Source organism: Diceros bicornis, chromosome 6 (assembly GCF_020826845.1).
Source record: "Diceros bicornis minor isolate mBicDic1 chromosome 6, mDicBic1.mat.cur, whole genome shotgun sequence".
Classification (NCBI taxonomy): Eukaryota; Metazoa; Chordata; class Mammalia; order Perissodactyla; family Rhinocerotidae; genus Diceros; species Diceros bicornis.
Window position 1 is genome coordinate 83,535,242 of NC_080745.1, and position 27,422 is coordinate 83,562,663.

Below are 27,422 nucleotides of genomic sequence, written 5' to 3' on the forward strand. Positions count from 1 at the left end.
CTCCACCATTGGGCGCTTTCCAAGCTTGTTCAGATTAGTTCTTCAAAAAGAAGCCCCAGAGAACTGGCGTTACCTCGAGTTCACTGGAATTCTTTTTCTCTCAAGGATTACACTTGAGCATGAATCAAGTCTTCTCGGAAGCCCCAGGCAGGTGGTAAACTCAGCTCGTGTGTATTTGCTCTCTCTCCTCTTTGGAGTAATTTCCACAAACCTTAGACATTCCTCTTCTCTTTGATGCTCCCTCCCTTGGAATGGGACTCTGACCCCGCCCTCCACCGTACCTCCCTCCAATACATCCCAGTCCATGAGCTGCCATGTCTCTCTCTTTCTCCCTCCTTCCTTTCCCTCTAGCCATCCTCTGAAAAAAAATCATCCTCTATAGAAAAATTGGCCTCCGAAATCTCCACTTTCTCTAATCTCATTGACTAATGCCCACGTTTGGCTCTGAGTTGCAGAAGTCCTACTATGCAGAGCAAGGGACAGTGGTTTCCCAGGGGTGGCCTCAGACCCCCTGCACTCGACTCACGTGGAAACTTGTTAAGCATGAAGACACCCCAAACCTCACCACCTCTACTGACTTGGACTCTGGGAAGTGGGCCAGGGAATTGGCATGTTTAACGAGCTCACCAGGTGATCCACCCAGTGAAGAGGGGGATCCACTGTTACTGAAGGGGAACATGGCTTTGGAGTCAGAAAAACCCTGGCTGGATTCTATGCTTTACTTTTTACTAGTAGCATGGTTTTTTTAACAGCTTTATTGAGATACAGTATACGTACCAGGCAATTCGCCCATGTACTGTGTACATATATTTCAATGGTTTCTAGTATATTCACCGAGTGGTGCAATCATCACTACAATCAATTTTAGAACATTTTTATTACCCCAAAAAGAAACCCTGTATCCATCAGCGGTCACTCTCCATTTACCCTTAACCCTCAGCCCTAAGCAACCACTAATCTGCTTTCTGTCTCTATGGATTTGCCTATTCTAGATATCTCATACTGGTGAAATCACACAATAGATAACTGTTTGTGTCTGAGTTCTTTCACTCAGCATAATGTTTTCAAGGTTCATCCATGTCAAAGCATGTCAGTACTTTATTCTTTTTTATGGCTGAGTAATATTCCACGGTATGGCTCTATATCGTCTTTTATTCATCCACGCATCTGTTGATGGGCGTTTGCATTGTTTCCATTTCTTGGTTATTATGAATAAGGATGCTATGAACATTTATCTACAAGTTTTTGCATGGATGCATGCTTACATTTCTCTTGGATATATACGTCAGAGTGAGTGGAATTGCTGGGTCACATGGTAACTCAATGCATACCACTTTGAGGAACTGTCAGATTGTTTTCCAGCATGGTGGCACCATTTTACATTCCCACTAGCAGTGGGACGAAGGTTGCAATTTCTCCACACGCTTGCCAACACTAGTTTTGTCCATCTCTTTTATTATAACCATCCCAGTGGGCTTGAGGATGTCTCTCATTGTGGTTTTGATTTGCATTTCTCTAATGGATGAGATGCTGAGCATCTTCTCATGCACTTACTGGCCATTTGTGTACCGTCTTTGGAGCAGCTTCATGATGTGGAAAGGTATGTAATCCTGATCTTCAGTTCCCTTGCCTGTAAAATGGAGGTAATCGGAAGGTGATTATGAGGTAATGAAGCCGGAGTCCCTGATACATAGCAAGCACTTAACAAAGGTTTACCCTTCCACACCATTGATTTGAAACATGTTAACCTAGCTAGGCTGGAACTGTGATTTCCACAGTCCTCTGTCCTCTATGGTTCTGGGTTAAGGTTGACCACAGGAGATACCTGTGGGAAATTTGGAGGGCAGGAGTGGTACAGTAGCCATTTTATGCTCGTCCACTTTGTTGGCGTGGGGCAGCACATACACGAGCAGCTCCGTCAGCTCCCCTGGATCTCCTTCAACTTCTCCCCGGCCTGAGGCAGGTGCCTGTGACTTCTGTGGCACAGAGCACAGTGTCTCCAGCGGGTCACCCACGTCATCAAAGTTGCATGGGAGACAGGTTTGAGTCCCAGTTCCTCTGGCAGATTCCAGCTGATCCTCGCTCTCCTCTACTTCACATCCAGCTTTCTTTCCTCACTGCTGGTCTGGCTGACCTAATTGACTTCAGACTCAACACCAGAGGCAACAGCCTTGCATAGAATTTTCGACCAGCTTCCAGTATTGTGTAAAGCCCAATTCCTATAATAAACCCCCAATTCTCTATCCCTCAGAGTGATTCTACTTCTCTGAGTGAATCCTGTGCAATAGAATCACCGAGGGCAGTTATGGTGCCTCCCCCTTTAGAGAGACCAGGGGCCGGGACTCATGAAATGTAGTCTTCCCAGAGAAAGCAAACATGGTCATCTAGACTTCTTCCCAGACCAGCAACCCCAGGTCCCCCCAGGCAGAGGGAAGCAGGGGGAGGCAGAGGGAGCCTCCACCTGCCCCTCCTGTGTTAGTTTCCTATTATTGCTGTAACACATTACTACAAACTTACTGGCTTAAATCAAAACAAATTTATTATCTTACAGTTCTGGAGGTCGTAAGTCCAAAATGGGTCTCCTGGATCCCTTGCCCTCTCGCTTTTGGTAGGATTCAACCAATAGGAAGCACCAGCAAAGATCAGAAAACAGAGGGGATCCCTGGTTCCCTCCCTCCGGCTCCACTTGTTCCACTCTCTCTTCCGTCCTCGGGCTTAGGGATGGTAACAGCGCCTCTGCCTGCCTAGCCCCAAGCTCCCGCACCATTCTTTGTCGGTTTCCTTTCACCCTGCACACACCTCTTGAAATTCAAGTTCCTGTCTGACATAAATATAACTGCCCAAACTATAAAACTCTTAGAGCATCACATATGGGTAAGTCTCCATGACCTTGGATGTATCAATGGATTCTTAGACATGACCAAAGAAAAGCACAACCAGCAAAGGAGCAAACAGATAAATTGGATTTCATCAAAATTAAAAACTTTTGTCTGTCAAAGAATAGTAAGTAGCAAGAAAGTGAAAAAAACCTACAGAGTGGGAGAAAATGTTTGCAAATTACATATCTAAGAAGAGTCTAATATCTATGTTGTGTAAAGAACTCTTACAACTCAATAATAAAAAGAAAAACAACCCAATTTAAAACTGGGCAAAGGACTTGAATAGGCATTTCTCCAAAGAAGAGATACAAATGGCCAACGAGCCCATGAAAAAATGCTCGACATCCTCAGTCAATAGGGAGATGTAAATCAAAACACAAGGAGATACCACTTCACACACACTAGGAGGGCTATAATCAAAACAAAAGGAAAATAACAAGTATTGGTGAGGATGCAGAGAAAGTACAATCCTCATACATTGCTGGTGGGAATGTAAAATGGTATAGCCATTGTGTAGAACAGTTTGGCAGTTTCTCAATAAGTTAAACATAGAATTACCATATGATCCAGCAATTCTACTGCTAGGTATATACCAAAATATTGAAAATAGGTGTTCAAATAAACACTTGTACGTGAATGTTCATAAGTAAGATTATTCACAATAGCCAAAAGGTGGAAACAACTCAAATGTACATCGATGGATAAACAAAATGTGATCTATCCATACAGTGAATATTGCTTGGCGATAAAAAGGAATAAGTCCTGACACGCTGCAACATGGATGAATCTTGAAAACCTATGCTAAGTGAACGAAGCCAGACAGAAATGGCCTTATGTTGCATGATTCCACTTACATGAAATATCCAGACTAGGCAAATCCACAGAGACAGAAAGCAGATTAGTGGTTGCCCGGGGCGGGGGAGGTGAGAACAGGCAGTGACTGCTTAATGGGTAAATGCTTTCCTTTTGGGGTGATGAAACGTTCTGGAACTAGATAGTGGTGACGGTTGCACAACACTGTGAATGTACTAAATGCCACTGAATTGTACATTTGAAAATGGTTTAGATGGTAAGTTTTATGGTATGTGTACAAAAATTCCTTTCTAAAATACTTAAATGTGCCATATGACTCCTGCCAGGACTAAGCCCCCAGACTGGCGATTCCACCAGGGCGCCATCACTTCTATGGCTGGACCCAAAACCTCAGCTGATCCTGCCCACTATGGGAGCAACTACTGTTTACTTCTGGGAGGATCCTTCCTATAAAAACAAGTTGTCTTCTGGAAATGCAAATAAATCCTCTGCAAAGGAGGGTCAGTTCATCTCAGCAGCCTCTGCTGACCAGAGCATGGCATGGAGACCAGAGGAGGTAGTTTGAGGCACAGATTCCAGAAGCTTCTTGGGCAATATTGGGGACATACCTGAGGCCACCCCAGGCACTTGTGACACCTCTACTGGGGAGCTGAGGACAGTCTGTTCTGTATTTTTCTTTGGGGTTGGGGGCAAGTAACCAAGTGATCTCACACTACCCCAGAGAATCTGCCCAGAGGAAAGACAATTCTGCTAGAGATGTGGCTGGGCAGGAGGTTAGGAGGCAGCCACTGGCCCAGAGTCCCGCTTAAGGGAAACCCGTCTCATCTTCTAAGTTATGTAGGACTCCTTAGCCAGCCCAGCTTCCCTCCCTCTCTCTCTACCCCTCAAGGACACCAGGCCCTTCCTGGCTGGTTATCCTGGTGGAGGCCCTGGCTGCAGCCCAACCTGGGTGCCCAGGCAGTGCCTTCTCAGTCACCCCTCCTTCCTGATTCCCACATTCAGAATCTCCAGAAATATTCTCTTCTCCCAGGCTCAAGTTTAGGTCAGTCTTGCCCAGTTTATAACATTCACCTCCTGCCTTTCCCTCCATCCTGGCCCCTGCTTTTCTCCCTCACTGTCATTCCTCATCTTAGTCAGTGCATTTTATTTCCTTGCTCCCTGGCTATGAGGGCCAACCCTCTGTTCATTACCCATGAATCCTCCCAACCAGCTCCAACATGTGAGCAGAAAACACTTGCTTTTAGATGCTCTCAGAGCAGATAACGCTGTGTACTGCCAAAGAGCCAACGCACAGAGCCTACGGAGTGGAGGGGAGGGCTGTTCATTGTCCAGGACCGTTTATCACAATGTGGCACAAAGTTCAAGGTTTCTGCCAGCCGGGCTATTTCCTAATGTGCTGGAGGGGGGTACATGTCACATGCCTAGAGAGGCCTCCAATTTATGGGGCTTTAAGATCAAAACAAGGTCAGAAGGAAAATTGGCTGACCCACTGTGAGTACAAAGTGATTTCAACTAAAACGGGCAGAGAAGATGGAGATCATAGAAAAGGGAATTTCAGATTTAGTGTCTGATGTCCCATCTCCTAAAAATAGGCAACCTCCCGGGTTCGAATCTTGGCTTTCTCTCTGAACTGTCTCCTTTGGAACTCACCGTGCAGACGTTTCTGGGCTAATTTTCTACCTGACTCTACAGAGCCTATATTCGGAGTCACAGCACACTCCAAATGCGGCATATTCCTAATTGAACTCATCCATTCGTTCACTGTGCTCTGTCTCATCACCGTCATCTCCATACTTCTCTGCATTCTGACTTCCCCACCCTTTCCCTTTCCCACCCCCAGCGGACCACAACCCCAAGCTGCCTGCCAGCGCCAACGGATCTCTGCTTCCCGGCTCTCCCTGCTTCAGTCTCCTCTCAGACCCAAAGTCCAAATTCTCTGAAGCCCCGCTCCAAGCTCTCCGTCCCTGCTATAAGCTTTCAATTTATTATCGTGAAAACTCCATTTCATTCACTCTGCATCCCGTATTTCTCGACTATCTATTATGTGCTGGGCCTTGTGTCATGGGCTGGGATTATACAGCGAACAAGTCTCCTGGGGCTCCTGATCCAATTAGGGAGATACACATGAAGTTGAACGCAGGGTGAAAAGTGCTGTAACGGGGGTGGGGGAGAGTGCACTCTGGGGCCACAGGTAGGACACCAACTCCAGACTCAGTGGCTCAGGAAAGGCCCCCAGGACTTGAAGGGACACGTCTAGATTCCTCAGCAAGGACACCAGATTGTCCATTCTTGGCTCCTGTCCCTTTCCTGGCCTCTCAACTCCTCATACGTTCCACAAAGCACCCACAAAGGACTCCTGCCTCTTTCAAAACAGGCCAACATCCTCCTACTTCTAAACATTTTTTTCATTCTTCTTTCTCCCTGATAATCCTTGTTCCTCACATCTATATGTCAAATTACTACTGAGTCTTCCTTCAAGAGCCATCGAAACACCTCCTCCCTGAAGCCTTCCTTGGTTTCAGGATTCACACATAATCTCTTTGGCGCCCTTATCCCTTTGTATGTGGTACACTGGAGTGGTCTGTCTATGTCTTCTTTGTCTCATTCAACTCAGGGGGCAGGGACCATATTTTGTTCATTTTTGAGAGCCTAAGGACCTACCGACCATAATGCCCTGCACTGAGGTGAAGGTGAAGATGAATTAAGGAAGAAGCTCAACAGGATTTTTTGTCCCAGCTGCACTGACACCCAAATGGGCCACAGGGAGTAGATTTGGACTGTTCTGTGTGCGCTGCTTCCTTGTACTGAAACCCTCTGTCAACTCATTGGCTCCAGCACTAGTCTGGGAAAAGTCAAGGGCAAATCATCCGTGTGTCCCTGGGGCCTCAGCCCACACCACGTAGGTCCACGGGAAACCTTTCCTGACCTGACCAAGAGCAAATACTTCTAACTCTTTCTCTTCGCCATACACAATCTCTAATATGCCCATGTTGAGATGGAATTAAAGCTCTTACAAATATAATCACACCTTCCTCTCTCACCCATTGGTGAAGGAGAACTGGCTTTTATTCTGGGCTCATTGCTCTCTGCCATCCTTTTCAATCCATCCTTCTCTGCTTCTCAACCTGCTGGCAAATCCTTCCCTCCTAACCCTGTTCTATTTGAACTGGCCGTCAGCCCAGTCCATACGACCTTCCTTCTCTCGCCTCCTCTTGCACTCGGGTCCCTCATTTTGGCTTTGCTTTGGAGAAAGTTTAAAAGGCTGCTTTCCTCCATCCCCTTTAATCATATTTGGTTATCTTGATCAGCATTTTTATTTTGCATTGTTAAGACATTCTGCCTTGAATTCCGACTTCGTTGGGGGAGGGGAGAGCGTTGGAAAGAGGATTGTTGATGATGGCTATATTTTACTATGTGTGATGGTCGTGGGTTAGACATGCAGTTCGTCAAGCTGGGGGTTGGGGCAGGGTGGGGGAGAAGGATACGAAATACCATAAAGTCACAGGGCAAAATATTTTTCAAGGAGACATCAAAGCCTTTTTCCACAGTGTCTTGCCTTGACCCCATTTCACACTGGCAAAACACGAACTCAAATTAAAATAAAAATACCAGGCTGGCTCCATTTAGCCAGTTAGGCTGCTGGGCTAAGTGACCGATTTTATTAAAGTCACCAAACGCAAACATTCCAAGATTTATTTTCCTCATTTATAATTTTTCTGCCTTTCCACTGGTGGGCTGTTTATTTCTAATAATTTGGTAGGAAAAAACATTCGCTCATACCAATGGAAGTCTTCTATGCCAAGCTGCAAAGCAGAGCACATTTTATTGCGGAATAAAACCCCAGGAAAACAGGCTCCAGGGGGGCCCGCTGACGGCAAGTTTACAAGCATAGTACAATTGACGCCGTTATAATTAGGTCCCCCCAAAAGTCTTATTTTTCAGGGCGGAGATCTGAATCTTTCTCTTTGCACATGAAGATCTCTGGACTAGAGCAAAAACATGGAGGGTGAGTCATAGACCAGCTCTGGGCTTTAAAGACTAACGCAGATCCTATAAATCTAACCCACATTCTTTTACTGGGAATGACTGACTTTTATGAAAACCGAGGATTGTAAATCAGAAACCTAAATAGCTTACTTTGCAGCAGATAAACACAGATTTATGTAGTGGCTGAGCCCGAGCTTAACCCTTTCACGGTGCCACAGAGGACCTGGGGGCGCGTACGCAGTGAGGTTTGCTTACATCCAGTGCTGGGGTCTCTTCTAAAAAGCTGGAGTGTGGAGACGAGACCTGCAGCACGTCTGTCTCCAGCAGAGGGAGGTGGGCGGCATGAGGAGCACATCTTTCTGTGGCCAAGTGTGCTTGCTGCTAATCCGTCTCAGCTGGGTGCACACTGAGCCACCAGGAGCTGGCCCCCGGTTATTCCAAAGGATAGTCCCCAACTTGATGTGGCACGCTCTCAGGAGCTAACCTAGAAGGGGTTTCTGTGCGGGTGCGTGTATGTGAGCCTGTTCCCGCCTGGGCTTTTAATCCATACAAGTGTGACCTCTGGCAAGCCACCAAACCTCCCTGGACCTCAACCTTCCCATCTGCAAAATGGTGCATCTGGCATGTTGTAAGAATTGAACAGGACAGTTATGTAAGGTGCCTATAACAGTGCTGACTCATGACGAGCACTCAGTATATGTAAGCCAGTATTGCTACTATTGTTCCCAGAGCCACTGGTTATGTAGACCAGACTTCTCAAACTGTAATGTACGCGCACAGCTGGGAATCGAACTAAAGTACAGATTCTGGTCCAGCGCCTGAGATGCCGCATTTCTAACAAACCAGCCGGGGATGCGGATGCTGCTGGTCCCTGGATCCCGCTCTGAGTAACGTAGGTGCAGAATTCGAAATTTACCAACTGTGCCCACATCCTTGCTCATTTCAGCACTCGGCCAAGTGTTCAAGCGTTCTTCTTGTAGTTGATGTTATTATTATCGCCATCAAGGTGATCCTTGGCAAAGAGACCAGTCTCCAAATCTCTCCCGCCCTAGGTGCGCGGCGCCGTCCCGCGGGTCGCGGTGGCCGCCCGGGTCCCCCCAGGTCCGCCCCTCGCGGGCCGGTCCCGCGCCCGCCGCGCGCTCACCTCCCGGCCACACGGCCCGCCGCCGGCGCAGCGTCGCCGGCCTCGCGCTCCTGTGTTTAAGCAGGGCGCGCCCTGGGTTGCCTACTGGAACTTTAAAGGGAAACAGGACCCGCCAACCCCGGCAGGGAGGCAAAGGGCATCGATCATTTTTATGTGGCATTTCAAAGGGGGAGGCTCCTAGGCGGCCGGAGACAAAGGCCGGCGGCGGGGTTAATGGAGAACCCCGGATTTAATCATTAACGCTTAATACTAAAGCAGCCCCGAGGAGGGCCGCCTCAGTGGGGGCGGAGGGCCCCGGGAAGCTCTGGCTCAGCTCTTGGGGGTGGGGGCCCTATGGGGGTCCGACAGTGTCAGGGCTCCTATGGGTGGCTGTGGCGCTAGGGCCCTAGGCCCAGCCTTGCAAACCTGGCTTTCTGCTGACGCTGAGTGCGCTGATGCGTCCTTTCAGTTCCAAGAGCCTGAGAATCGAGGGACGACGAGGGGCACCCAGGTGACATCGAACTGGGGAACTGAGTCCTTGCCACAGACTCACCTTGCCCTGGGAAGGTGGAGCATTAGCTCCTGATCTAGGCCGGACCCGAGGTCCCGGGGAGTAAGGAGCCTCAAGCCAGGCACACCTTGCCGGGCAGCGCTGTGAGTCCAGGGCACACAGGGAGGCCCCAAAAGCCAGCAGCTCTGCGGTGCCCGGGGCATCCCCAGGCCCTTCCCAGCCCCGACTCTGCTCATCCCAGCACCGAGGCGTTCAGCTGTGGCACCTGCTGGTCCCCATCCCCCCATCCTCCCACGCACACACTCAGTGTCCCCCAGCTCTCCAGTCATCTCATTTTAATCATTTACCTGGAGCTGGGAATAAGTTGCCTCCTTCAGTGTTTTCACAAGCGCTCGGACAAAGCCTTGAAATCACACAGAGAGAAGTCATTTCCTTTCCAGTTCTCCTCCAGACCTGAGGAGGAGGAGGAGCAGGCCTGGACCCCTCCTGGGCACTGTTACAGCCTCCTCTTAACAACCGCGGGAAGACCCCTGGCCCAGAGACCTTAGCCAACGGCGGTTTCTCCCCAGAATTTCATAAGCATCATCATGTGTTCGCTGTGTTTCTACTCATTTTTAGCTTTTTTTTTATATTGAAGTTTAGTACCGTAAGTGGTGTTAAACTGGGTGAATTATCACCAACTGAACAACCTGTGAAACCAGCACTTAGATCAAGAAACAGAATTTGATAATTCTGAATCAGAAACAGAATTTCCTGGGCTCTCAGAAGCCCCTTCCCCCTGTCCTTTTCCCATCACTATACCCCTCCCCAAAGGGTGACCACTCTCCTTACTGCTCACAGCTTAGGGCAGATTTGACTGGTTTTCACATCATCATACAGGTGGAGTCAGCCGGGGCCAGCTTCTCCTGCTCAGCATTGTGTGTGTAGTTGTGGACTGTTCATTCCCATTGCCGAAGGGTATTCATTGTATTTATTTTATGGTGACTTTCTATGTATAATACATGGAGACTGGTTTTCCATTTACCACTGTCAATACTTTTGAGAATTGTTAAAGAATAAAATGACAGACAAGTAAAAAATTAAATAGCACCGGTGGAACAGAGATGTGGCAAAAATAGTAAAGATGTGCATGAATCATGAAGATGTGGCATTTCAGACCTACTAATTGAGAGTGATGGACTTTCTGATCCTGTGCCCATGCCCAGGTTGGGCCACTTGTAAATCTTGTCAATTGGGAACTTAATAAAATCTCCCAGTGTACCTGTTTGTCAGCTGTCTTGCAGGCCAGGCCCCATGGTGGTGCCCCCCCTCAGAGCTCCCTAGTATGTCTTAGAAGGACACAGGGTCCCAGGGAGCACACATATGGGGGCTCTAGGACCTCTGCCATAGCCCCTCTGCAGCAGAAGGGGGTGAGCCTGCCCCAAGCCCCCAGGACCCACCCCTGACCTTTCCCACCCCTCTGTGGGAAAACTCCCCAGGAGGAGATAAGATCAGTGTAGATAGGGCTTTGCAGGGGGCCTCATGCCTGGGAGCAGGGTTGAGGGAAACAGTTCAGGTCTCAATTAATCCAGGTGCCCCCTTGGGTTCTCTCTCCATCTGGAATTTCTACACATCCTCCTCCAGCTTCCTTGCTGAGGGGACACCCTCCTGGAAATAGCACCCGGCCAGGATCCCCAAAGGGCTGGAAGCAAAGGCTGCCCCAGAGAAACCTGAGCCCCTGCCCTGGGCTCAATTAGGTGTAGATTTCCACCTTTCTCTCCCAAGAGAGGAAAAGTCATTCACAACCCCTAAGCAGGAGGTGATACTGACTTGTTTACTTTCAGATAGGGCTTTGAGAGTCCTGTTGACTCATTAATCTTGGAGATCTGATCACCCAGCAGTTGATGGCTCACACTTAGGAGGCTGAGAAGAAAGGCCTCTGTTCCCTCCTGACAAACCCAAATTGAATTCCCATCTCCCGTCCCTTCTGCAAACCCTTTAACCCCTCTCAGCCATGGTTTCCTGGTCTGTAATGTGGAGGTAGGAACACATTCCTCTCAGGGCAGTGGGGAGCATTACATGGGCCAGTGCCCGGCAAGCAGTTAGCGTCTAAGCTCCGTAAGCGGTGTTGGTCTCCGTGGCGGGTGGCGGGGGGGGCGGGGCGGGGAGGAATGGGGGAAAAAGTCTAACTTTGAACCCAGTTGCTTGGTTTTTAACCCGAATTCTGGGCATTTCTTCATTCAGGTTCAGTTTTCTCTTTGAACAGACGAGAGCAAGAGGCAGAGTTCTGTCTGTCACACCAAGGGTGCCTCTGGTTGGTTAGGATCTCAGGCTCCCCCAGCTTGATCCTCTGGTGGCTTGTTTCCAACGCAGTGTCTCCAAGAGGAGCTGGGCTGCTTCCAAAGGGCGATCCCAGCATCCTTAGCAGAGGCCCGGAAGCAGGATCCTCGCAGAGCCTCGCTGATGGATAGTGCCTGTGCCACTCAGGAAACCCCACTCCCTACTCGCTAACGGCCCCCATTCTACTCCACAACTTGTAAACATTGTTCGACACTTTAGACAATTACAAAAAAAAAAGGCACCCATGTTGATGGCAGCATTATTCATAACAGCCAAGAGGTGGAAGCAAGCCAAGTGTCCATCTATGGATGAGTGGACAAGCGACATGTGGTATATCTATACAATGGAATATTATTCAGCCTTAAAAAGGAATGAAGTTCTGACACACGCAGATGACACATGGATGAAACTTCAGGACATTATGCTAAGTCACAAAGAGACAAATATTGTATAATTGCAATTACATGAAGTACCAAGACTAATGAAATTCATAGAGACAGAAAGTAGAACAATGACTGCCAGGGGCTTCCTTAGGAACAACTCAGGGGGAGTTGTTTCAGTTTTAAAATTCTTTATCCTGGAAACCCCCTCAGTCTCGGACAAACGGGGATGATTGATCACCCTGCTGAAACTGGTTCATCACCTTCTGCTCTGGTTATCTTCCACCTCACCCAAATTAATGACTATGTTTATTGAGCAGAAGCTGTGCTGAGCACATTTTCTACACGATTTCCCTTAATTTCCCCAACAACCCGATGAGGTAAGTATTACTATTATTACTAAAGCCAACATACTTTACTGTTCCTGTGCTAAACAATACTGGGACAAAGCATGCTTTCTGATTTTTGTGCTAAAATAAAACTGTGACTATACAAAATAATTTAGCTGCTTGCTCCAGGATACTTGCTGCTGGCGGTAGGCTGCGGACCTATTTTCTTATCCAGACCAAAAGCTTGCTCATGGATACTTCAAGATCCTTGCCTCACTGTGCTCATCAATCAAAAAGTATCATGTCGGGCCGGCCCCGTGGCTTAGCGGTTCAGTGCGCACGCTCCGCTACTGGCGGCCCGGGTTTGGATCCCGGGTGCACACCGACGCACTGCTTCTCTGGCCATGCTGAGGCTGCGTCCCACATACAGCAACTAGAAGGATGCGCAACTATGACATACAACTATCTACTGGGGCTTTGGGGAAAAAAAACGAGGAGGATTGGCAATAGATGTTAGCTCAGAGCTGGTCTTCCTCAGCAAAAAAAAAAAAGAGGAGGATTAGCATGGATGTTGCTCAGGGCTGATCTTCCTCACCAAAAAAAAAAAAAGAAAGTATCATGTCAGGGCTGGCCTGATGGTGTAGTGGTTAAGTGTGCGCGCTCCACTTCAGCGGCCTGGGGTTCGCGGGTATGGATCCCAGGTATGGACCTACACACCGCTCATCAGGCCATGCTGTGGTGGTGTCCCATATAAAGTAGAGGAAGAGGGGCATGGATGTTAGTTCAGGGCCAATCTTCCTTAGCAAAAAAGAGGAGGATTGGCAACAGATGTTAGCTCAGGGCTAATCTTCCTCTCAAAAATAAAATAAAGTATCAAGTCATCAATCCTGCCTGGTCCCAACCAGTCTCTCCAGAGCTGCTTTAGAATCACCCAGCTCAGGATGCCAAACTCTATCACTCTTCTCTCTCGACTTCCCCCCTGAGACACTGTGAGGATTCTCAAGGTGGCGTGTGCTCCCCCTTTGTGGTGAGTCTAATAAACTTGCCTGATGTTATTTGTGAGAAGTTGACAGCCGGCGTTATTTCTCCAATTTTAGAGGTCAGGCATCTGAAGCTCCAAGAGATTAAGTCTCTTTTCCAATGAGTGACTAGCATTTACTATTTTTGAGGACGTACTATGTGCTGGATATGGTCCTGAATACCTGACATGGTTATTTCATTTGATTGTGATGATAATTCTGGGAATATTAATTCCAGGTGTTAATCCCTACTTTGTAGATGAGGCTACTGAGGACCAACTTGCTGAAGGTAGAACAGCTAGTAAGCAATAGAGCAGAGCATTAAAACCTCAGTCCAACGGACTTGAAAGCCTGCTCACATATCCCCAGTGGCCCCCTAATACCCCAGAGTATAGCTCTCGTGTCCAAAGCCCACCTCAGCTGTCCTCAGCTGTGTAACAACATCTCCCTCTCCCTCCGTTCACCTTCACCCCCGTCCACTTGCACCAGGCTGTGTCCTAGCCCTTCTCCTGTCCCAGCATCCTCCCACCTGCAACACCTGCCTGCCTTTCAGTGGCCTGACTGCAGTCCCCCTGACCACTTCAGCCACCCGGAGCCTTCCATTTCCCAGCTTCCATGCATCCCTTCTTTGCTCTGCATTTAACTTGGCCTTCTTTTCCTTTTGAAATACTCACGACTGATCTTCCCAAGAATGCTGTCGGCTTCTAGAGGCCTCTTGCCTCTGACCCCTTTGCCTCGTCCACACCCCAGCACCTCCAAGAGTGGCTCTGCGTTTGGTTAGCTATGACCCTTGGCCAGGCCCTTCAGCTCTCTGAGCCTCGGTTTCCTCATCTGTACGACAGAGATAATAACATCACTTCACAAATCGATTGTGAGACTCTCCAGGTGATATCTGTGAAAACACTTTCAACTTGATGAGCCATTTTGATGAGGTTTCTCTCTTACAGCAAAACCCGACAAGGATGGGACGACCTTCCAACTTGTCTACACTCACAAGCTCCTTAGAGGAAATTCTGGTCCCTCCAGGTGGGGCTTTCTCAAACTCCTGTATGGTCAACCCATGTGTGAAGTAGGGGGCGATGGGAAAACTGGTCTGTGAGATGTCACCTAAGAGAGGCTGAGAGAGCGCTAGCACCTGGCTGAGCATCTGGGGGCTGTTGATATTAATCACGTCTTCTTATTCATGTATTTTTGATGCTTTGACACACTGGGGCCTCGCTGACTCTGGAGGGACTGCCCCTCCCAGGGCTAGACAATTCCTAAAGAAGCAAACAACCGGCGTGTGAGTGCACCTTTCATATGCAGACCGCTCCGAAGCCCGTACCCCAACCACTTCTTTTATGAGCTCTGACACTCCAGGCCACCTTCTCCTGCCCTCATCACCCAGGCCCAGGTACCAGACCACTGGGACAGCCCCTACGTCCCAGAGCCCCTGAGATTGTTCAGACTATCCAATTCTAAACTGCTTACCCTGCCTTGTCTTTCTTTCCCATGGAAACCACAATAAAGGCTCTTGCCCAGATTTCCCCTCCTTCCTTCTGCCTCCTGACTGACGCTGGTGCTTCTCCACGTGGTCCTGCATGGCATGGCCTGCCCCTTTCTCTTGGGATCACAAACCATCTTTTCAATGGTAGTCGTCTCCTGATCTGTTGGCTCACCATACCTGAATAATAATAAAACCTAGGTTTTGGAACACTTGTGTCCAAGGGACAGAGGGCAGCTCTGGTCATGTTGATCACAGCTGATGACATCCAAGGAGAGAGCATGAGGCTAGTTCTAGAGGGACCCTACTCTGTGGCCAGGGCAGCTGGAGCAGCACCCTCCTGACAATGCTGGGCTGAGCCAGGCTGGGCTGCGGCTGGGGGCTGCTGGGAAGTACCCCTCCATGCAAAACCAAGCACTCCAGGGGAGCTGTGAGCTGCTTTCCTGCTCAAGCCCATAAAGGCCTAAACCAACCTCCACTGTTCATCTCTGCACCCAGCCGATGAGCACCAAGCACTGCCATGGGGCCCGCAGGCCTGGCACAGTCCCTCCCTCGTGGGACTACCAACTGGACCACCTCACCCCACTCCACCCCAGGCAGCAGCCTCACCCTCTCTGTCTTCTGTGTCTCTCTGGGGCCCCAGGGGGCTGCCATGTCTGGACCGAGTACCAGAGGGGGCCGAGTGAGAGCAGCCTGGGTTTGCGGTTAGAGCTGCCAACCTGCTGGTCCTGGGGCTGGTCACTGAAGCTCCATTTTGTTTCCACATCTATAAAATGAGGCACTTCTATTCAGGGCGCTGCCCGATGGGATCACAGATGAGAAAGAGAAGGCACAGGAAAGGCTGTGGTGAGGCGACAAGCACTGGACAGAGGAGAGGCTGGTGTCGACCTGACATTCCAGTTGCTCATCACTGGCCTTGCAGGTTTCCTTTTGTTTTTTTAACTGCAGCCTCATCTTTATTCACTTGAAAAAACCATACGCATTTCCGTACGGTTAAATGCACTCTTTTTGGTGTACATTTCTAGGTGTGCAGTCGTGAAGAACCGCCACGATCAAGATACAGAACAGTTGCGACACCCCAAAATATTTCCTCATACTTGTCTGTGTCAACCCCTCTGCCCACTCCTCCCAATCCCTGGCGACTGCTGATCTGTGTCCCAGTCTATAATATTGCCTTTTCCTCAATGTTAAATGAATGGAATTATATAGTATGATTATATGTTATATAAATGGGATATAGATGGAGGTTATATACATGGAATAATATACATGCAGCCTTTTGAGACGAGCTTCTTTCCCTTAGCATTATGCATCTGAGATCTCCCCACTTGTTGGGTATCAACAGTCTGTTTCTCTTTGTTTTTGAGGTGCATTCCATTGTATCACAGTTTGGTACCCAGGATTCTCACCAGGTGAAGGACATTTAGGGTATTTTGAGTTTGAGGTGATGATGAATAAAGCTGCTGTAAACATTTATGTTCAGGGTTTTGTGGGAGCGTAAGTTTCATTTACTTTGGGTAAACACCTAGGAGTAGAACTGATGCATCACACAGGTATGTTTAACTTGATAAGAAACTGTCAAACTGTTTTCCAAAGAGTCTGTACCATTGTGCATTCCCCCAGCAATGCATGAGGGTTCCAGCTGCTCTGCATCCTTCCCAACACTTGGTATTGTCAATTTTCTTTCTTCCTTCCTCTTTCCTTCCTTCCTTCCTCCTTCCTTCCTTCCTTCCTTCCTTCCCTCCCTCTTTTAAGACCTTATCTCCTTCCTCCTTCCCTTCCTTCCTTTCCTCCTTCCCTCCTTTCTTCCTCTCTCTTTTTCTTTTTTCTTTATAGCCACTCTAATAGGTGTGTATGGCCTTGTAGCTTAGGACTGGGGTGGTGCATTAGTTTGCTCGGGCTGCCATAATAAGATACCACAGACTGAGGGCCTTAAACAACAGAAATTTATTTCCTCACAGTTCTGGAGGCTGCAAGTCTGAAATCAAGGTGTCAAGAGGGTTGGTTTCTCCTGAGGCCTCTCTTCTTGCCTTGAAAATGGCCGCCTTCTTGCTGTGTCTTCACATAAATGTCTCTCTGTCTGTGCACATTTCTGCTGTCTCTCCATGTGTCCACATTTCCTCTTCTTATAAGGACACTAATCATAGTGGATTAAGGCCCACCCTAAATACCTCATTTTAACATAATCGCCTCTTTTAAGACCTTATCTCCAAATACGCTACTTTGTAAAATCCTGAGGGTTAGGACTTCAACATATGAATTTGAGGGGGACATGATTCAGCCCATAACAGGCAGTGTAGATACATCTCAGCCCAAGTACATAGAATGGGAACATAAATGAGCATGTGGTCTTTATGGGAGAAGCTAGAGAAAGTTCCTTGAGTCCATATGGCTCAGGGTGGGATCCATCACCTTGGGGAAAGATGCTGGGAATATCTTCCCCCTAGAGGCGCAGGAAGAGCACAGGCTGGAGAACCAGACCCCAGCCCTGGTCCCACCTCTGCTGTTTCCGGGCCACACGACATTGAACGGGCCGCCTCTTGGCTAAGCTACATTTTCATGGTCTGTAACCGAAGGGAAATTCTGTCTCACAGCCTGAGGGAGAGGAGTTAGGACGATGATTGACGTGTAGCAGTTCCACCAGCTGAGATGTGTGAGAACTACAACGTCCTCTATTATTTTTTTTCTAATTCATTTTTGCTTCTCTGTAGCTGAGCTGTAGGGAAGCTCGTGGCATTTTCTCTACCTCCTGGGGTTTATACTAAGGTCCAAGTGCTTGGTAAATGTCAGCAGTTGGATTTAAAGATTCTTGGTAAAATTGGCTTCTGGAGGCACGAATGTGCTCATAGATTTGTACATGATTAGAAGACAGTCAAGTGCTGGAGAAAGTTAGCCATTGGGATTATTTGCCAAAGGTCTCAGATATCTCCTCCTCCTGCCTCTTTCCACGGGCTACCCAAGTTCATCCTCTCCACCTGCATTTCTCAAGGAAATAGTGTAGGTTCAGTAAAGATGGATGAGACCCATCCTTGCCCTGAAGGAGTCAGCATGGACCAGAGGAGACAAGATGAGCAGAGCAATATACAAATGACAAGATAGAACAAGGTCTTCTCACCCCCAAACAAGCCACGTCAGGCAGTGATCAATCTTGGAGGAGAGTGATTTTAGGCCTTATTCCCAAGCATGGGTGACTTGAAAGAAGTGGTGTTACTTGAGCATCTGTAGACTGGGGAGAGTATTCAAGGCCGTGGAGGCAACATGGGCAAAGTTGGGGAGGTGGGGAAGGGTGGGACCTAGACAGAGACCCTTTGGCTGGCACAGGGCAAGAAGGGAAGAGGTGGAGAGGAAGACCAGGAAGGAAGCTGTGGGTGGCCTTGAATGTCAGGTTGAGGCAGCTGGACATACTTCCTCAGGCAACAAGTAGCCAAAACCAGATTTTAAATTGGATTGTTTCTCACCTAAGTTGAGTTTTTGGACGGTAACTCCAGCATCTAGGAGGATAGCCTAAAAGGGGAGCAGCTCTAGGCAGGTGGCCCAGGTGGAGCTGATACCAATGGATCAGAGAAGAGGAAAGGAGGAGCTGGTCTTGGTGGGGGCAGTGGGGATGGAGCAGGAAAGACGCACAGAGACCCTGGGGAGGTGGAGCTGGTTGGCCAGAGTGGGAGTGGGTGGAGAGAAGAGGTTAGAGCTTAAAAGGTCCCTGTGTCATTATATTTGCTTTCTACTGCTGTTGTTTCTAATGACCACAAATGTGGTGGCTTCAAAACAACAAACTTGTTATGTTATAATTTTGTAGGTTAGAAGGCCAACATGGTCTTACTGGGCTAAAATCAGGTGTCACAGGTCTGCTCTAGGGAAGAATCTATTTCCTTGTTTTTTTCCAGCTTCTAGAGGTCGCCCACATTCATGGCCCATGGCCCCTTCCTCCGTCTTCAAAGCCAGCATCTTTTTGACCCTCTGTAGTCACATCATGCTCTGACCACCACCTGCAAAGGTTCTATGTTTTAATGACTCATGTGATTAGACTGGGCCCACCTGGATAACCCAGGCTAATCTCCCCATCTCAAGGCCCTTAATTTAATCACATCTCTGCAAAATCCTTTTTCCATGCAAGGTGACATATTCAAAGATTCTGGGGACTAGGATGTGAACATCTTTGGGGGCCTTTATTTTGCCTGCCACATTCATGTAGCCACGAGCTCCGACTCCGGGCAGGAACTCCTCTCCCAGTGTGGCTGATGCCCCCATGCTGGGCCCTTTGTCCTCGCCAAGCATTAGAAGCAGAATTTCCTGGATAGTCCCCTTTCTCCAGGCTTCAGCCCAAGTCCTCCTCCTCCTAAGTAACTCGACATTCCCTCAGTCCCTTCTCCTGGGCTGCTGCTCTCTTCCAGACCTCTCTATCCCTGCCACATTTCCTGCGCCTCAGATTGGCAGCTGGCTATAAGCCCCCTGCTCTCAGGGATTAGCCTTCTGATGCCTGGAATGTAGAAGGGACTTTCTTCGGGGAGCTCTGGGGACAGCCAGCAGGGACCCATCTCCCTGCACCCCTCACTGAAGAGGGGAGAGAAGTTCTGTGGACACTTCCGGACCAGCATCTCCTCTCCCTGGCCAGGTGGTCGGCAGTCTGAGCACGGGCACTCAGGGCCCTGCCAGTGCAGAGAGGAAGCCCTTCCTCCATCCCCGCGCGGTTTCTGCCCCCTCCCAGGCTCCACAGACTCAGCATCAGCTCCAGGATTCGCCAGCACGCAGAAGATCATAACTAAAGAGGCTGTTTTCTCAGGATGAGACTGGGGCTTCTGTCTGGTCTCGGAGCGTGTTTTATTTTTCAAAGCCTCAGGAGTAAGATATGCGGAATTGAAGCCAACAGCGCAGCCCGACCACACTATCGGATTGCTTGTCCCCTGACTGTACACAGACGCCCCTTACCTTGCACAGCCCAGGGCTGCCAGGGCTGCATTCCAAGCCTGCATTCCAAGCTCAGCCTGAGGTGGCAAAATAAACACACTGTGCTTCTGCAGAGAAGAGCCGCCTGCGGCATTTAGGCCCAGATTGTATTTGAAGAAGTGTGGGAGAAGCCAGGCCCTTTCCCCAAAGTTCCTGCAACCACAACATTCATGGCTCCGAGGACCAGGATGGGGACAGGCCAGCTCTCCAGGACACCTGCCACCTTCCTCCTGTAGGAGGCCTCAGCTCCAAGCAAACCAGACACGGTCACCACTCACAAGCCTGGCCTTCTCTCTCCTCCCCAGCTCTTCTCACCCCTTCCCCTCCATGCAGCTCAACCAGTCTCCCCCAGACACTGGGTCTTGTTGTCCCAGCCTGGACAATGGGGACCCAGAGCTAAGATGTGGTGTCAGCACTCCAGGACCCCGCGGTCCAGGGGAGGAGGCAGAGCCTTACACAAACCAATGAAGCAAAATGCCTTAGGGGCCAAGAAGGCAGGGCACAGGTGCTCTGAGAGAGCAGCACTCAACCTAGCTTGGTGGGGGAGGCAATCAGAGGAGGCTTCCTGAAGGAGGAGAGCTCTGAGCAGAATGGGAGGTTGGCAAGCAGAGGGAATTGTGGACACTGCAGGCAGAGGGGATGGATGGAGGGAATGGTCTCCTCCACCTCGAGGTCACATTCTTCCCTGGATCTTCTTACCCCCCAGCCCAACCCAAACCTCTGTTACTACCCACTGCTCTGTGTAGCAGTGTATTCATCTGGCATGACCAGACTGGGGGGGTGTGTGTGTGCGCATGTGTATAAGAGAGATCTACAGTCTCCTGTATCTTCTGTGCCACCCCAGAGTGCCTCTCCATTAAAGCTTGTTGAGCAAATATAAATGGCTGTGTCTGCCGCACGGCCCTCAAAGCCTCAGGCCTGTCTCAGCCTGGGCTCCACACAGGCTCTGCCCTGACCCAGCTGTGTTTCTTCAACTGTAAATGTAGATAATTGCAGCATCAGCCTCCAGGGTTCTTGGGAGTTTGTGCAAAATGGGGATACACGCAAAGCATTTAGCAAGTGCCTGGCACACAAAAAGTGCTAAATAAATGGTAGCTATTATTATCTTGGTGGTATTCTAGAGTCTCGAGAGCCACTGTGGCAAGGCACCGGCTGGCATTCTGGAGGCCCCAGGGCACAGTGAGAAAAGCTCCCATTTGAGGGCCAGGTCCCGGGGGTGAGTCCTACCCCGGCTATGCCACCTCAGGCTGGTGCCGGGAGGACCCAGGTCTTCTGTGAAGTGGCCGCTCAGCCCCAGTGCTCTTGGAGCTTTCCCAGAACAGTGACCTATCTCACGGCTGCCCCCTGCCGCAGCGCCCCCCTCCCGCAGCGCCCCCCTCCCGCAGCGCCCGGCACAGCTCTCAGAGCCCGTCAGCTCCCTGCTATGGGGTCACGGCCCCTGGGCTGAGTGGGGCTGGCCTGTGGGCCCCGGGAGCAGCTTCCTCCATGGCCGGGAGCCTCCCTCCTCCTCCACACGCCCACCTCCAGCGCGGCGGCAGGTGGCTGCAGCGTTTACACACTGCGTTTCCTCCCTGGGCCTCTCCCCTGGCGGGCGCGGGGTGAGCCGGGCCGCGCTGCTGGCCGGCGCTGCTCCGGGGGGAGTTCTCGGCTACCTCCCACTTTGCTGCTGAGCAGCTGCATCAAACCTGCACAGCGAGAAGCCCCCAGGAGAGGCTGCAGCAGGTGGTACCCAGGGAGGCAGGGTGGCATAGCGGTAGGTACATGCTCTTGGAATCAGGCAGGCCTGGGTCCACATCCCAGCATCGCCCTTCCAAGTCGTGAGACCTCACTTGAGGCCCAGTGTCTGGCCTATGTCAGGGAACAATGAATGTTTTCTTAAAAAGGACCATGTGATTAGACCAAAGCTACCATCCAAGTGCCAGGACAGGCCATCTCCTGAATCAGAACATGTGGCTGTCCCTTCACCTTGCCTCGGGGAACCGGCAAGGCGGGCGAAGTGGAGCAGACCAGAGGAGATGTGAGCAGGCCTGGAGAGAAGGCGCACACACCAGCGTGGAGAAAGGGCCTGGCTGGGCTCTCCCTCGGTTGGGGGGATCCCTGACGTTCAACCTGGAAACAGTCTAGAGCAGAGGGGTGCTGGGCAAGGTCAGAAGACATCTTTGTTCCTAAACGACAAGGTGGGGCAAAGCTGGTCCGTGGGGAGCTTAGATTCATGTTGGATGCCCTGTGGGCTCGAGCAGCAATCCAGTGGGACGTTTCTAAGGACCTACTGTGCTCCAGCATCTGGTGTCATCGAGGAGACGGGGCAAAGGTGGGCTCTGTGTTTGTCATCTAAGCAGGGAGACGAGGGCAAGTGCTTCAATACTGGGAAAGTGTGGGAGCCGGAGGACAGTGTGGGCCACACCCTCTGAGCCCCGGGGGGTGGGGAGCTCCTGCCCTCCCCTCCCCAGGAAACGAAGCTCAGATGGTGGAGGGGCACCGTGGGCTGTTGTGCTGGGAGTCAGGTGGTGCAGCCACAGGAGAAGTCAGAACCGCTCACCGACGAGGGGCTGCTCTTTTCCTCTCTCCTGGGGTTTGAGGGGAGGGACCCTGGCTCTTGGGACTTAATCCTGCAGGCCAGGGAAGAACGAGAGTAGCTTCAGCATGAGGCAGAAGAAAGGAAGTCTCAGTCCTCAGGGCTGCACAGGGTCTTAGGGCCAAACTCCTCGGGGGGCCCACCCACTCAACCTTCCTTAGACTCAGGCTGGAGGGGAAGTGACAGCCACCAGGGCTGCCGAGGTCTCACATCACGAGCCTTGCCGATTTGCTTCCGCCGCAGACACAATTCTGAGAGAAATCAAGTGTTCTGATGACAGAGAAGGCAGAGATGAAGCACATGAAGCTAGGAAGCCTCCAGATGGGATGGTGTTTGCCTCCTCATGCTGGACTGCCCTTCTCACTCGCTGCTGAAACGACTCCTCCTCAGAGAGGCCTTCCTGGCCACCCAGGTTCTCTGTCACCGCGCACTGTCTGTTTCTTCCCAGGCACTAATAACCATTTGTAATGACACATTCACGTGATCATTTGTTCTCTAGAACAGAAGCTGGCGAAGGCAGGGAAGGGTAGTTACTCTCTGTTGTATCCCCTGAAGAACCATGAGAGGGTGCAGAGGACAACAGGAGGTAAAGCAAGTTCTGTCATTCAGGACACAGGGAGATGCATGGACAGAGTCGTGTTCTGTGAAGTTGAACCTGGCACAGGGCAGGGGAGGGTCTGGAGGCAGGGAGACAAGCTCTTAGGTTAGCTGCCTCTGAACTAGGACATTCTTGTAGAGCGGGGCGCGGCCAATCAGTGAGACGAGACAGGAGAATCTTCTAGATCACAGATTGCAACATGGAAGCATGTGTTTATGTGTGTCCGGGGAGAGATGAGGGGTCGGTTGATGGGGAGGGCCTGCTGGAAGTCACAGCACAGGTTCCCGTTCATTGGCCCGGTGGTGCCATTACCCAGGAGGGTAGACTGACACACAGGGGACGCAGTCAGGATAAGGAACAGCAGGTGCTATATGCTGTGCAATTCTAAAAAGAACCAGAGACACGGATTTGCACCACCAAGTTTCACCCTGTGAATCTGGAGTTGCAACTTGCTTCCAAATTCGTGGGCTTCTCCCAGGCCTTTCTGAAATCCCAAAGCAGAAGTGGGAGAGAACCCTGTCTCACCACTGCCTCCCCATTAATCTCCCCTCTGTGGTTTTGCATTTGCTGCCAGCAGAGCACACGTGTCCCTGCTACCGTGATGCCACAGCAAGTCCCTGCAAGGCCCACAGAGAGCTGAGCTGTCGTTCTCAGTTTCTACCAGCACCTCCTAGAAAGCCCGACAGCGTGCGGGAGCACTCCCACCCCCCTGCGCTGCTTTCTGCTGCTGCTGATGTCAAAGTGGGCCCCAGCTCTGCCCCGCTAGGGTCCCCAGAGTGACAATGATCCAGGGAAAGGAGCAGAAGGGGGAGTGAGGACAGACGAGGGAACAGCCGGGGGCATTGGCCCCCCAGCCACTGAATCCACTGAGAGAGGAGCCCACAGTCCTCGCCTGGCCCCTTTGTGGATTGGGACTCCCTCTGCTAGCAGCCGCCCCTCCTCTAAGCCTGGAACCACGGGAGTCACATATTCTTGCTCAGCTGACTGGGTACTTCCCATCTTCAGTGCTTCACAGCCATTTTTAGAGCTTGAAACGACTAAAATCTTGGCTTTTTCCAAGTGAAATGCCGAAGAGCTGGGTCTTAAACAAGTTCCCTGTCCTTCACTGGCCACTGGCACTTTGAGCTCTGCTTGAAGGTCTCGCGCTTGCCCGCTGGCCACCAGATCTACATCACAGGCTCCCAGCACCTCACCCGCTCCTGACTCTCCGTCCCGTCCCACTGAAAAGGCAAACCTTCTGTGTTTAGCACAGGCCTGTCAGTCAAAGTGTAACACGCAGACAAAAACCATCTCTGTGGGTGGCTTCAGGACTGTGTGGCTGCCAGAGCTGCCTGAGTGGACCTGGACTGTGGACTTCTGCTCAGTGAGGGGCGGGCTGCCTCCTGGGCTCCTGTTCTGGAACAACGGGTAGGGCGCAAGGAACATTGGTTGAGCACCTACTCTGAGCCTGCTTCATGGTGAGCTTTTTTTTTTTTTTTGAGGAAGATCAGCCCTGAGCTAACATCCATGCTAATCCTCCTCTTTTTGCTGAGGAAGACCGGCTCTGAGCTAATATCTATTGCCAATCCTCCTCCTTTTTTTTTTTTCCCAAAGCCCCAGTAGATAGTTGTATGTCATAGTTGCACATCCTTCTAGTTGCTGTATGTGGGACGCGGCCTCAGCATGGCCAGAGAAGCGATGAGTCGGTGCGCGCCCGGGATCCGAACCCGGGCCGCCAGTAGCGGAGCGCGCGCACTTAACCACTAAGCCACGGGGCCGGCCCATGGCGAACTTTTAACATGTTGTCTGTTTCAACGATTCCTCACCACTGTCGTGAGAGAGTGTTACCCCCATTTCACAGATGAGCAAACAGAGGCTCCAAGAAGTCACACGATAATGGGAGTTTGACCCTAGCACTTCTCTTTTCCAAGCATTTGAGCTGCCCCACAGGAATTCTCCATCAATAGTAGCAGCTATTAATGTCATTAGGGCACATAATCTAATAAGGGGACAAAGTCTTTGAAACCAGAACACCACCTGCAGGGCTTGGTGCAGGTCCTGCCTCCCCCATGTAACTCCTGGAGGAGTCAGCCCCTGGGGCATGCTGCCACCCCCGGGGGGGCAGGGGCAGTGGCAGATTTCCACCCTCAGGCTCGGGTGGTGTCCCTTTGCTTCTGCGTGGCCAGGACACTGCTATCTGGCATCTCCTTCATCGCCCTCTCACCCTGCTCATTTATGCCAACATCATTTCACATCTCTGCTTCCTCCCCTCCAGGCTCCTTGCTAAGCACACAGGACTTTCTGGACTCTCTTTCGATTCTGGTTTCTCGGCAAACCGAGTCTAGATCTTTGGCACCAATCGTTGCTACCAAGGGGCTTCTCAGAGACTGGGAGTATCAAGTGCAGGTGTTCTGGCCTCAGGAACGTGTTTGCAATGCCATCTGCTGAGCCCCCAGAGGTTCTGATTCTATAAAACTACATCAGAGCCCAGGAATTTGCATCTTAACAGGCTCCCCAGGTGACCGCTGCTGGTGGTCTGGGCACTGCACTTCCAGAAGCTCTGAATGACACCAGTGCAAGCTTTCCAAATGGTTTGACACTGGAGAAGAGAGAATGATTTGAAACAGGAGGTGGAACGAACGACTCAGATGTGGTGGAGGTGGGCAGGGGTGCGGGTGTGCTCGGAGCTAACGTATATGGAGCTCCAACTAGGAGCGGGTTGTTTTAAATTTCATCACTTTTGGGCCCCACAGCAGGCCTGCAAGATAAACCTGATTAGTCATTTTCACAAAGGAGGGAAACTGAGGCTCAGGGAGGTTAAGAAACATACCCAAGATTTCACAGGCTGTCAGGAAGGACCCAGAATTTGAAGCCATATCTGGCTGATTCCAAAAGACTTCTTTACAAATATTGCTCTGCCAATGGCTGAGCACGTACCAGCTGCCAGACACCTTTATGCAGGGCCAGGCACAGAGTCAGCGTTCAAAGCACACCTGTTAAATGAGCAAAGAATGAATGAATGCATGAATGAGTAAATGAGAGAACAAAACTGCTTTGAGATTGGAAACCAGCCCAGGAGGTTCCCTCTATGACCTCATGCCCAAACCTCCCCTCCCAGGGTTTCATTAATCTGAAAGGTGACCTGGCTAAGTTTGCCCAGTTGATAAGGCCAGGCAACTCACCTGCACCTTTTATCTGCAACCAGAATCCAAACAGGAAGTTGGGGCTGAGCTAAGGCGGAGGAAGGCAATGCCTGGAATCATCACCAAACTGGAATTAGCCACTTAATTTGATGTCTCAAATATCTGTTGAGCATCTCCTGTGTGCCAAGCTCTGCACGAGGCCCTGAGAATGAAGCAGGAAACCGGACAGTCCCCGCCCTTGTAAGGCCTGTCATCTACTGGGAATCTAGAGGTTAAAGATGTAATTGCAAATGGGACGAGGGATATGGAAAGGGAGAAGCACGAAGCCAGGTCGTCACAGCAGACCTCCCTGGAGATGTGGCCTTTAAGCTGGAGCCTTAGAAGTGAGAAGGAGCAAACCAGGAGTCAGTGATGCAAAGGATGCAAACCCCTCATGCCACAACCACCCTAGGGCAGATGGGTGCTTGTTGTTTTGGTTTTCCTGTTCCTAGTCAAAATGGCTTTCCATAAGACACTGCCCATCACTCCAGCTTAGTGGTCTCTCTGCGCCTGCTCCCCAACTTTCCCTCGACTTTGCCTCCAGGGGCAACGGCTCAGCCCTGCCCTTTCATTCGGGCCTCCTGCCTGCCTTTCCTCCAGCCCTTTAGCCAGTATGTGTTGAAGCCTCCTTATATTGGCCTGCAAGTTGTTTCTAAATTTTCAAGGATTTTGTGAGCTGGCTAAAGAAAATCATATTAAAAATTAGGTTATACACACAATTTAATACTTTGTATTATATTATAGTCAAAGGTAATAAATACTGAAAACTCATTGCTTCCTAGCTACTTTACATTTCACTAATTAATATTCGTGCACTTCAGGATATTTACATCTATCGCATCAGTGTGGTGGAAATGCAACGTAACAGCAGTACTGGGCGTCTCCTTCCAACCCCATGTTTAGTGACGTCACCTTGGTAGCCTGAAATGGCCAGGATAGGAGTTTTTATACCACAGGAATCAGTGTGAGTTATTGTTTTGTTTTATTTATTGTCTCAATTTAAGAAAGTGATGGATAAAAATGTTAATACAGTTAAACATAAAGTGTGTCCTATATATAGCAGTTACATTATATATAGTACCCCCAAATTGAGGAAATATTCTTGCAGTATCAGAAAACTATTATCTGACTCAGATGATAGTGATTCAGAAGTCACTCACAGCATTGATGAAAGAGTGAAGTTCCAACATACATCTTCATTGTTTCACTTTTGTCTTATGAAAATACCAACACTCGTTAGTCGTACATTCGTTAGAAGTGCACTCATTTGTCAATAAGGCGACTGACTTTGCTGATTCAAA